The sequence below is a fragment of the Silurus aristotelis genome (assembly GCF_946808225.1).
Source record: "Silurus aristotelis genome assembly, chromosome: 12".
In the NCBI taxonomy this organism is placed as follows: domain Eukaryota; kingdom Metazoa; phylum Chordata; class Actinopteri; order Siluriformes; family Siluridae; genus Silurus; species Silurus aristotelis.
Genome location: NC_139585.1, coordinates 22,136,903 through 22,146,863, shown reverse-complemented (window position 1 = coordinate 22,146,863; position 9,961 = coordinate 22,136,903). Strand labels below are relative to the sequence as shown.

Genomic DNA, 9,961 nt, shown 5'->3' with positions numbered 1-9,961 from the left:
TTGTAGTTGATTCAAAACCTACACTGGCTACCTGTTAAGTTTCGAATCGACTACAAACTCTTGCTACTTACCTACAAAGCCGTAAAAGATTTGGTGAGATCTAGAAGAGGGATTTCAGGATCCTGGTGAAGACAGTATGCAGCACATCGCCCACAATGAGGATCATAGTGTCAGGACATCATTCCACTTACCAGCGAGGAATTAAGAAGTTTAGAAGACTTTCTACACTAAATGAATGGCTACAGTCATAGTGTCGAGAACACAAACTACTCTTTGTTGATAATTAAAATCTTTTCTGGCACAGCAGTCCTATTAGACAACATCTCTAGAATGTTGCATACCATCTGAACGGTAAGACATAATGCAATTTACAACTATGATAACATTTGTACTACAAACCAAATAGTTACAAGTACACAGCCCACTTTAAAGAAACCGTTTTTATTCCTCGAGTACTAAGACCAAGGGATAAATACACAAGATCCAGAAATAATCTTATTGCAGTTGAAACTGGAAAATGTCAGATAAGCAAACACAAAAAAAGTTGTAAAGCTTCTAAACATTAGATCACTTGCACACAAAGCACTCATTGTAAATGAGATCATCACAGATAATAATCTTGATGCACTCTGTCTCACTGAGACCTGGATTAAACCAAATGATTATATGGGTCTTAATGAGTCTACACCATCAGGATATGCTTATAAGCATGAGCCCTGTCAGACTGGTCATGGGGGGTGGTGTAGCAACCATTTATAGTGCCCTTCTTAATGTTAGTTAAAGATTAAGATTCAGGTTAAAATCATTTGAAGTGCTCATTCTTAATGTTGTACTTTCAGACATACTTAAAAAAACCCTACTATCTCTCGCTCTGGCCACCGTGTACAGACCCCCAGGGCCATACATTGATTTTCTTCAAAAGTTTGCTAATTTTCTTTTAGATCTGTTGATCAATTTTGATAAAGTGCTGCTTTTGATAAATTTTTTAATGTAGCCCGGGAGATGAATAAGTAATGACACCGGACACATAATATATTTTAACAGGGATCTTTTATTTTCAGACTGCACGTTAAGCAGTGCAGCGTTAATGATGCAAACTTTGGGGAAGATGGAGTTGGAAGGGTAGGACTAGTGAATACCTGGTTAACAAACAAAAAGTCCGCTTCTCTTATCACAGTGCTTATATAATTGTTCCAAGTCACAACAGTAAGGAACAAAACTCTTTGTTCACCCAACTAATATAGACATAATATAAACAACCCATGAACATAGACAACGGTAGCAGCCCCTGATGTTAGGAAACAAACAGACACATGAATATAACATCTGCACAGAAGACTGAATAAGGCTGCTTAAGTAACATGGAGTACATGAAAATACGATCCTTTATAACGTTACATTGTTGTGTGTGAATAATGCATAATACAGCTAACACAGTGCAAATATCATTACACAGCATAACACGTGCTCTTACACTTAAACCTGGATTATTACATCACAGTAAATAACTTATGACTCAATGAGTTTATAGAGAGAATGGAATCAATTACAATGTCCCAAACTTACTTTTTACCACCACTCTGGCACATGCACACGCTATCACCGGATATTACAGACTCGTTCTTTCTCTACACATGTTAAAGAAACAAAATACAGAACTTATTTCAATAAACATGCATGTACATGGCAAATTAACCCATTTTGTGGAATTATAAAAAGTTACAAAACTTACTCTGATGCTTCCCGCTCACCCAAAAACGCACGAGGCTAACGAAGCACTTTCTCCCCTCTTGATTAAACAGAGTAACCACATCTCAATATCTCTGGTCCACATAAAATTATACACAAAACTATTTAAGAAAGTCTTATACTGATAATATTTAACCACTTACGCTTCTTTTTTACACCAAACGAGATATATCCCAAAAGAAATCGGTCATTCTTTGTGCTTTATGGCTAAATACACGTGCACCAACTAGATGTTGCGCTCTGTTTACCGGAAGGAAACAACCCTTTTGCATTAAAGTTCCGTTTCTTAAAGGGCCAGCGAAACCTTTTAGCAGTGCATGGAAAAGTGCATTAGTACACACTGTGTGTCACACACTTAACACAAAGCCTAAATAACATGAATACACGTTGTCTTTTTAACCTGGTTACACTCTCCCCTGCTGATAGTCAACACCCTCGGTGACTACAGACACTAATCATTGAGCCCACCTTGTAGCTTTCCTAAAGTATAAAGAACCACGCCAGCTAACACTTGGGATAGCACATCAGGACTAAAGGTTACTGCATTGCAAGCTGACCTAGGTAATCGATTTGGATTACTATGTAGCCCTGCAGTTTCTCTATTTGTTCTCCGAGGCGCAGGATAAGGCACTCCTAACTCATCACCTTTCTCACTTTTCTTTCTGGGAGTAGGCACAGGACTCGTTCCCGGACGTTCAACAGGTAGGTAGTTACCTAGCTCGAGTGATCCTGGATTTTCAGTCAAAGAATCATCAGGTACCTCACAACCCTCTGGAAAGACGTTATTCTCTTCAGATCCCTCATTACTGAACCAGGCTTCAAATGCTGGAGTCACCGTCTGCCTTTCCCTGGGACCCTGGATTTCTTCCACCAAGACACATTCTGCCTCAAATAAGGGCACTTCGGACACAGGGACTAAAGCAGATACCTCTTTTATAGGGGGTTTTTGACTCCTGGGCATGGGCACTGGGACTGGACTCTCACAGGGTCTGAGATTACATCGGTGTACCCTCTTTACCGATCCACCCCCAACAGGCTCTACTGTGTACGTGGTTCCCTGAATCTCTACCACTTTGTACACTGTGGATGACCACGCATCCTGAATCTTATTTCTGCCAGGTGGTCGATGTCGCAGGTACACATGCTGCCCAATCTCTACAGGAGGGCAGTATACCTTTTCATCTTGGTGCATTGCTCTCTTGGCAGCCTTCCGCTCTGCATATTCCTTAGCTCGAGCATGTGCTTCTCTGAGACGTTCTTAGTGCACTTTCAGCCAATCAGGTCCATTATCTGTTTCGGGTTCTTGACCCAGAAGAGCATCAATCGGCAAATGAGGATGGATCCCAAACAGCAGATAGTATGGCGAGTACCCTGTAGATGAGTGTGGGGTTACATTATATGCATACACAAGCTCAGATAAATGTTCAGGCCATCTGCGCTTTTTCTCAGGTGGTAAAGACTTTAGAAGGTCGTGTAGAGTCCTATTGAATCTCTCACATTGAGGGTTTCCCTGGGGGTGGTGTGGTGTTGTGCGAGTCTTTTTAACTCCATACAGCTTGCAGACAACTTTCAAAGTTCCTGCCTTGATCAGAATGCAAACATTGTGGCACTCCATACTTCAAGAACCACTCTCTTAAAAGGATCTTTGCTGTGGTCTCGGCCTTCTGATCCCGGGTGGGAAAGGCTTGACTGAACTTGGTGAACACATCAGTTACTATGAGAACATTTTCCCGCCCGTCCGTGGCTGGTTCAAGTGTGGTGAAGTCTACTGCTACAACTTCCAGCGGCCGGGAGGCTACAAACGGTGTCCAGGGCGCTCTTATTTTAGGCTGCGGCATCTTTGCTAGTACACATCGCTGACATTTCCTTACCCACTGTTCTACATCTTCATACATTCCTCCACAGAAACATCTCTGCCTCAACAGTCCCAGGGTCCTCTCGATACCCTGATGCCCCATCTGGTTGTGAACATTATTCAAAACTTGGTCCATCAAGCAGGTGGGTAGCAATAACTGGTGACATTCCCCAGCATGCACATCATCGATTACACGGTACAAAAGGCCATCTTTTTCTCTGATCTTTTGCCATTGTTTGAGCAGGGAACGCACACTTTTGGACGAACCTAGTCTCTCTTGGTGGGTAGGTTTCTTTTTCCGGTTCCAGAACTTTTTGAACTCGCTGAGCATAGGATCAGTTTCCTGAAATTGTTGGAGTTCGGCTTTTGAATATCCCAGTAAGGTGGGGGTATTTTCACACCCAACATCCTTATCATCCATGGCCAATGAAGCCAGTTGTTGTCTGACTGTACCTTGTTCCACTCCTGCTGCGAGCAAGTCTAGTCCCAGGGCCGTTCCTGTCCTAAGCAAGTTACAGATCGCCACACAGCCATCATACTCAGCATCCTCACTTTCAGGATCTAGTTCATCCAAGCCTGGCCTCCTTGACAAGGCATCAGCTGCAGTATTGCATCGTCCAGGGCGGTACCTTACATCAAAGTCGAAAACTGCCAGTTGGGCCGCCCATCTCTGTTCAACAGCACCTAATTTGGCAGTTGTGAGGTGACAAATGGGATTATTGTCTGTTATGATAGTGAACCTGGACCCAAGTAGGTAACTTCGAAACTTTTCGGTAACTGCCCACTTAAGTGCTAACAACTCCTACTTCATACTGCTGTAGTTTTTTTTATTTTTCTCAGCCCCTCTCAACCTCCTACTCGCATATGCTATAACTGTTTGTCTACTATTTTGGTGCTGGTACAAAACGGCACCCAACCCAAGGTTGCTGGCATCTGTTTCTACAACAAAAGGGAGGGCAAAGTCTGCATACCCAAGGGTTGGTGCACTGGTAAGCTTGTCTTTGAGCTGTTCAAAGGCCTTTTGACACTGGGGGTCCACGAGCTTTTATAGACCCGAGCTGCTTTGACTGAGATTCTCTCCCTTAGGCACACATTTACTACATCATGTAACGGGCCGGCTACCTGTGAGAACCCCTTAATGAATCTCCTATAATACCTACAAAAGCCCAAAAAAGATCGGAGCTCCCTAAGAGTGTTGGGAACTGGCCACTCATTTTGTCAGCGTCAGTACTTACACCTTGTGCTGAAACTTGATGACCCAGGAACCTGACTTCAGGTTGTAGGAAATGACATTTTTAGCCCTGTCTCCTTCAGCCTCTTAAACACTGTTTCCAACCTCACTAGATGATCGTAAAAGGTGGACGAATACACCAACAAGTCATCCAAGTAGATAAGTACAATTTGGAACACTAAGTCGCTCATGGTGGCCTGCATGAGGCGCTGAAATGTGGCAGGGGCATTGCAAAGCCCAAACAGCATACGGCGGTATTGATAGAGTCCAAAAGGCGTAATAAATGCAGTCTTGTGACGGTCCTTCTCATGGACTGCAACTTGATGGTAACCGCTCGCAAGGTCTATTGTTGAGAAAATCTGTGCCCCATATAACGCATCCAGGCTCTCATCGATGCGAGGCAATGGGAAGGCATCGCGTTTGGTCTTAGCATTTAGTCTCCTATAATCCACGCACAGCCTCAGGCTTCCGTCGGCCTTGCGCACCAACACAACCGGTAAAGCATAGGGACTGAAGCTTTCTTGTATGACACCCTTCTTAAGTAACCCAGAGATGTGTTCTCTGACCTCTTCAAACTGAGTAGGTGGTATGCGGCGGTATGGCTGAGAGATAGGAGTTTCATCCGTCAAAGGGATCTCATGTTTCACTCGGTCAGAGTATCCTAGGTCTTCATCACTGGCTGCAAACACATCAGCATATTTTCTAAGTAGTGCACCTAGCTTTTCCTGCTGTTCTGGAGTGCCTCCTACACGCAACCTACTTAACAGATCTTTTAGGTTATCGTCAGACTCTGGCTTAGGTTCCTGCTCCATCGTCACCTCTTCCTGGTCAACAGTGATACGGTGAAACCTTATCTCACAAGGATTAATCTCAACACACTGACAGGGGTGAAGCATTCCTAAATTAGCTTTTGAGGGCAGCCAAACATCCACCACAGAAAGATTCACCACCTGAATTGGAAACACCCGATCACCTGATGAAACTACGGTAGGCAAGGCAATCAATCCACCAGGTAGTGGTGTGTTCCCCGGTTCCAGCAGCAGACAGGATTCTGGACCATTAATTCTCCTATTTACTCTGGCATAGATAGTAGCTACAGAAGATGCTGGCACATGAGTCTTGTGCTGGCCACTCACTCTTGCTACTGACCGTGGTTTGACTACTTCAGCTTCCTGTACACGATGAAAGGCGTCTCGCCACACAGAGTCAAGATTTCCTCCAAGGGTGGTGTCAAACTCTGTAAGTACAAGCTGTCTGCACCTCTGAACAATATTCATGCCTATTATGCCCAAAGGAGAGGAGTCTGGATCTGCAGCATCCCCCTCACGAATTATCAGGAACCCACACTCAGGTACAGTTAAACCCATCACTTCAATGTCTAATTCAACATATCCCAAATATGGCAAGGGTAGCTTATTGGCGGCGGTTATCTTTAGCCACTTAGCAGTACAATGAAGGTCTTTGTCTTCCCCATGTAGGTGCTCTCGGAAGAAGCTTTCAGTCAAGGTACTCACATTACTTCCCGTGTCTAACAGGCATCTAACTGGAACACCACCAATGTGAATGTCAACTTCAGGGCACCTCCCAACTGCCCGCTCCAGGAATCGTTCTTTGGTTAATGTCCCGACCACTAAGAACAAATTCACAAATAACTTGCCTGATTTATCTCAATTTCTCTCGAAACTTCTAAATGCTAATGATCTTAAAGAAATGGCTAACAACATAGACACTATCCTCACTAGCACATTAGACACCGTTGCCCCCGTCCGATTAAAAAAAAGATAAAAAAAAAAAACACTTGCATCATGGTATAATAGTCATACTCATGCCCTGAAGAGAGCAGTCCGTAATCTGGAAAAAAATGGAGAAAATCTAAATTGGATTTTTTTAGAATTGCTTATAAAGACAGTATGCTCAGCTACAGACAGGCGACAGGCTAAAAATGCTGCTTAGAAACGCTCGCAGCCGAGCACCTGAGCAAACTCATAGAAAACAACAAAAACAATCCTAGGTTCCTTATTAGTGCAGTGGCTAAATTAACAACAAATCAGATATCTGAAAAATCTATTCCATCAGTTTAGTAGTGAGGAGTTTATGAATTTCTTTACTGAAAATGTAAAGTATTAGAAACACATTTATGGAGGTCCAACCTCTGACAGTATCTTGTGATCCAGTCTCACCTAAAGCTCCACAATTACAATTACACTGGTTTACATGTATAGGACAGGAAGAGCTGTATGGTGTTATTACCAAAGCCAAATCAACAACATGCCTGTTAGATTCCATTTCAATTAAACTACTGAAAGAAGTGATACATACAGCTGGTGAGCCTTTTCTCAATATTATTAACTACTCACTATCTTCAGGTCACATCCCTAAACCCCTCAAGTTGGCAGTCCTCATTAAGATACCTTATTTTGATCCAAATAAACTATCAAATTACAGACCCATTTCAAATCTTTTATTTATGTCTAAGATCTTAGAAAAGATTGTGTCTGCCCAATTATGTTCCTTCTTACAGGAAAACAATATCTTAAAAGTGTTTCAGTCAGGTTTCAGGCCACATCATAGCACAGAAACTGCTCTAGTTAAAATCACAAATTACAGACCAAGGCTAGAACTGTCTGTTAGTTTTGCTAGATCTTAGTACTGCATTCAACACTATAGATCATGACTTTCTCCTGGATTGCTTACAGAATTATATCAGCATTCAGGGACAGGCTTTAAGCTGTTTTAAATCATACCTGTCTGATTGTTGCCATTTTGTAGATTTAAATGGAGAACTATCCAGGCTAATCCGGGTTAAATATGGGGTGCCACAAGGTTCAGTTCTAGGACCCCTGCTTTTTACAATATAAAGGCTTTTGTATTGTTTCAAAGATTTATAATCACACTCTTGATATTACCCAAATGAGGATGGGTTCCCCTTTTGAGTTTGGTTCCAATAAAAGGTTTCTTCTTCATAACATCTAAGGGAGTTTTTCCTTGCCACAGTCGACCCAGGCTGCTCATTAGGGGTAAATACACATCATTCACCTTAACTCTTAAATTCTGCTTTTGAGACAATGTCCATTGTGAAAAGCACTTGAATATTCCACCCATGCTTATTCTGTGTATACTGTATCATACAAGCATTCATATATGTACATATGTATATATTATTTGAGCATGTTATCTTCTTGACATGTCTTATCCTCTGCAATCTTGCACAGTTATACTGTATATTACTGTATGCCGTATAGCATATCTTATTACCTACTGCACTTTTTGTACATTATTCACTATCATCCCTGTACATATAGACCCATACCCCTATTTGACATATTGCTGTTTATTGTGAATAGGCCACTTATGCACTTCTGGTTAGAGGCTACTGCATTTCATTGGCTCTGTACATGCAGAATGACAATAAAGTTGAATTTAATGTAATGTAATCTAGTCTCATCTAATAGGATTTCAGACACATTGCTGTGTCTGCTGCTCTGTCTCTCTTCTCGTTATTGTATGACTTTACATTTAAGAGCCTTTACCAATGTAGAGAAGACTGGAATGAAAAAAGACCTTTTGTAGTTTGAATGGATAGATGAAAGGTATTTAATAATATAAGGATCTGGTGTTTATACTCCATAATTGTCCAGAACTATGTAATTAATTATGTACATTTGTCTATTTTGTTGCTTAATAATGACAGTGATCTCAAGTTATAAACCAAGATATTTCAACCAAGATATATAAAACATTTATAGCATATAATTTTTTTTAGTTTAGTCATATTCAACTTGACTTCATATATTCACTTCGAATACAAACTATTTGAAGCATTATGTTGCCTACCTTATAGTCAACATAAATATGTTTCATACTTAGCAGATATTCCAATGTAAAATTGTTACACAGGAACACCTTATATGTTGACATTTTCAGACCACTAATTTGTTGAGTGTGCAGCACATGTATTATTAAACACCACAACTAGGTGGCTTCACACAATGAATCTCAAGATTCACACAGAAGTCTGTACAATGTTCAAGTGATAACTGACTGATCAAGCAAAGAGACTGGGTCAAGACAGTCAGAGACTCAGAGAGGAAAGATGTCAAGCTACTATTTTTGCTCTTTTTTTTCTAGGTTTCTGCTTTGCAAACATATAATAGCTCTTTCAGTGTTATGTGTTTAATAGCTACCATTTGTAAGATTTTTTTGCAACCCATTTGCAGTTTTTTTTAATAAATTTTTGCAATTTAAAGAATAAAAGAAATAAGTTAACAGTTTAAAATAAGTCAACTTTATTTATATATTTTCAGTTGTTTTGGGGGAGGGGCATTTTTGTAAAAAAGATTAATAAAAAAAATACCTTACTGCATAAACAAAAGTATTGGGACACCTGACTTTTCCAGCTATATGTGGTTCTTTTTTAAGATGTTTCCATAAAGTTGTAGACACACAATTGTATAGGATGTCTTTGAAAACAGTCGCATAATATTTTATTTTTAACTGAACTAAGACACCCGAACCTGAATCCAATCTAGTGGAACATCTAGAATCCATCAGAATGAAATGGAAACCCACACTCCATATGGTGTACATAACTTTATTCCTCCAAGGGGAATATGCACATATTACAGGAGCACTTGGAATTTAATTAATTAAAAGTAATTTACAATTTAAATGATTATAAATGAAAAGATATGAACATCGACATTGCTATAACTTTTTACAATATTTCATTGTTCTTAATTCTTTTTATTAAAGGCCTCTGTGTTAATGATCAAGCCCCAAGCGCACAAAAACTGCGTCTCTGTACAATATATATAGTCTTTGCAAAGAGCTAAAGAGTTATGAACAGGATGCTCTTGCAATAAATACTTCACCAGGTCGTGTGGTTGTGTACGCTGTCATAGGCATTCGCAAGCCGAATTAGTGCATTGCAGCAGTTATGTTTCCATAATGGCATCAGATTGAATTTCACAGCAATTTGAGTTCAACACAAGCATTATAAAGAGTCTAATAACCAGCTTTGCTGACATGACATGCAGCAAAAGGGTTTCCCTTCTTCTCCGTGTCAAGATTTTTTGTTAGCATTATCATGGTAAATTCTGTCCCTAAAGGTTTTTTTTACTTGACAA

General features: G+C 40.5%; 1 long non-coding RNA gene across 1 annotated transcript; it reads right to left on the bottom strand.

Moving 5' to 3' along the window:
* Nucleotides 1-1,031: 1,031 nt before the first annotated feature.
* Nucleotides 1,032-3,299, bottom strand: LOC310734601. Its single transcript, XR_014536099.1, has 3 exons — nt 1,893-3,299; nt 1,733-1,789; nt 1,032-1,628 (listed from the first exon to the last, which is right to left on the bottom strand). It is a non-coding gene; the product is annotated as an uncharacterized lncRNA (long non-coding RNA).
* Nucleotides 3,300-9,961: the final 6,662 nt, after the last annotated feature.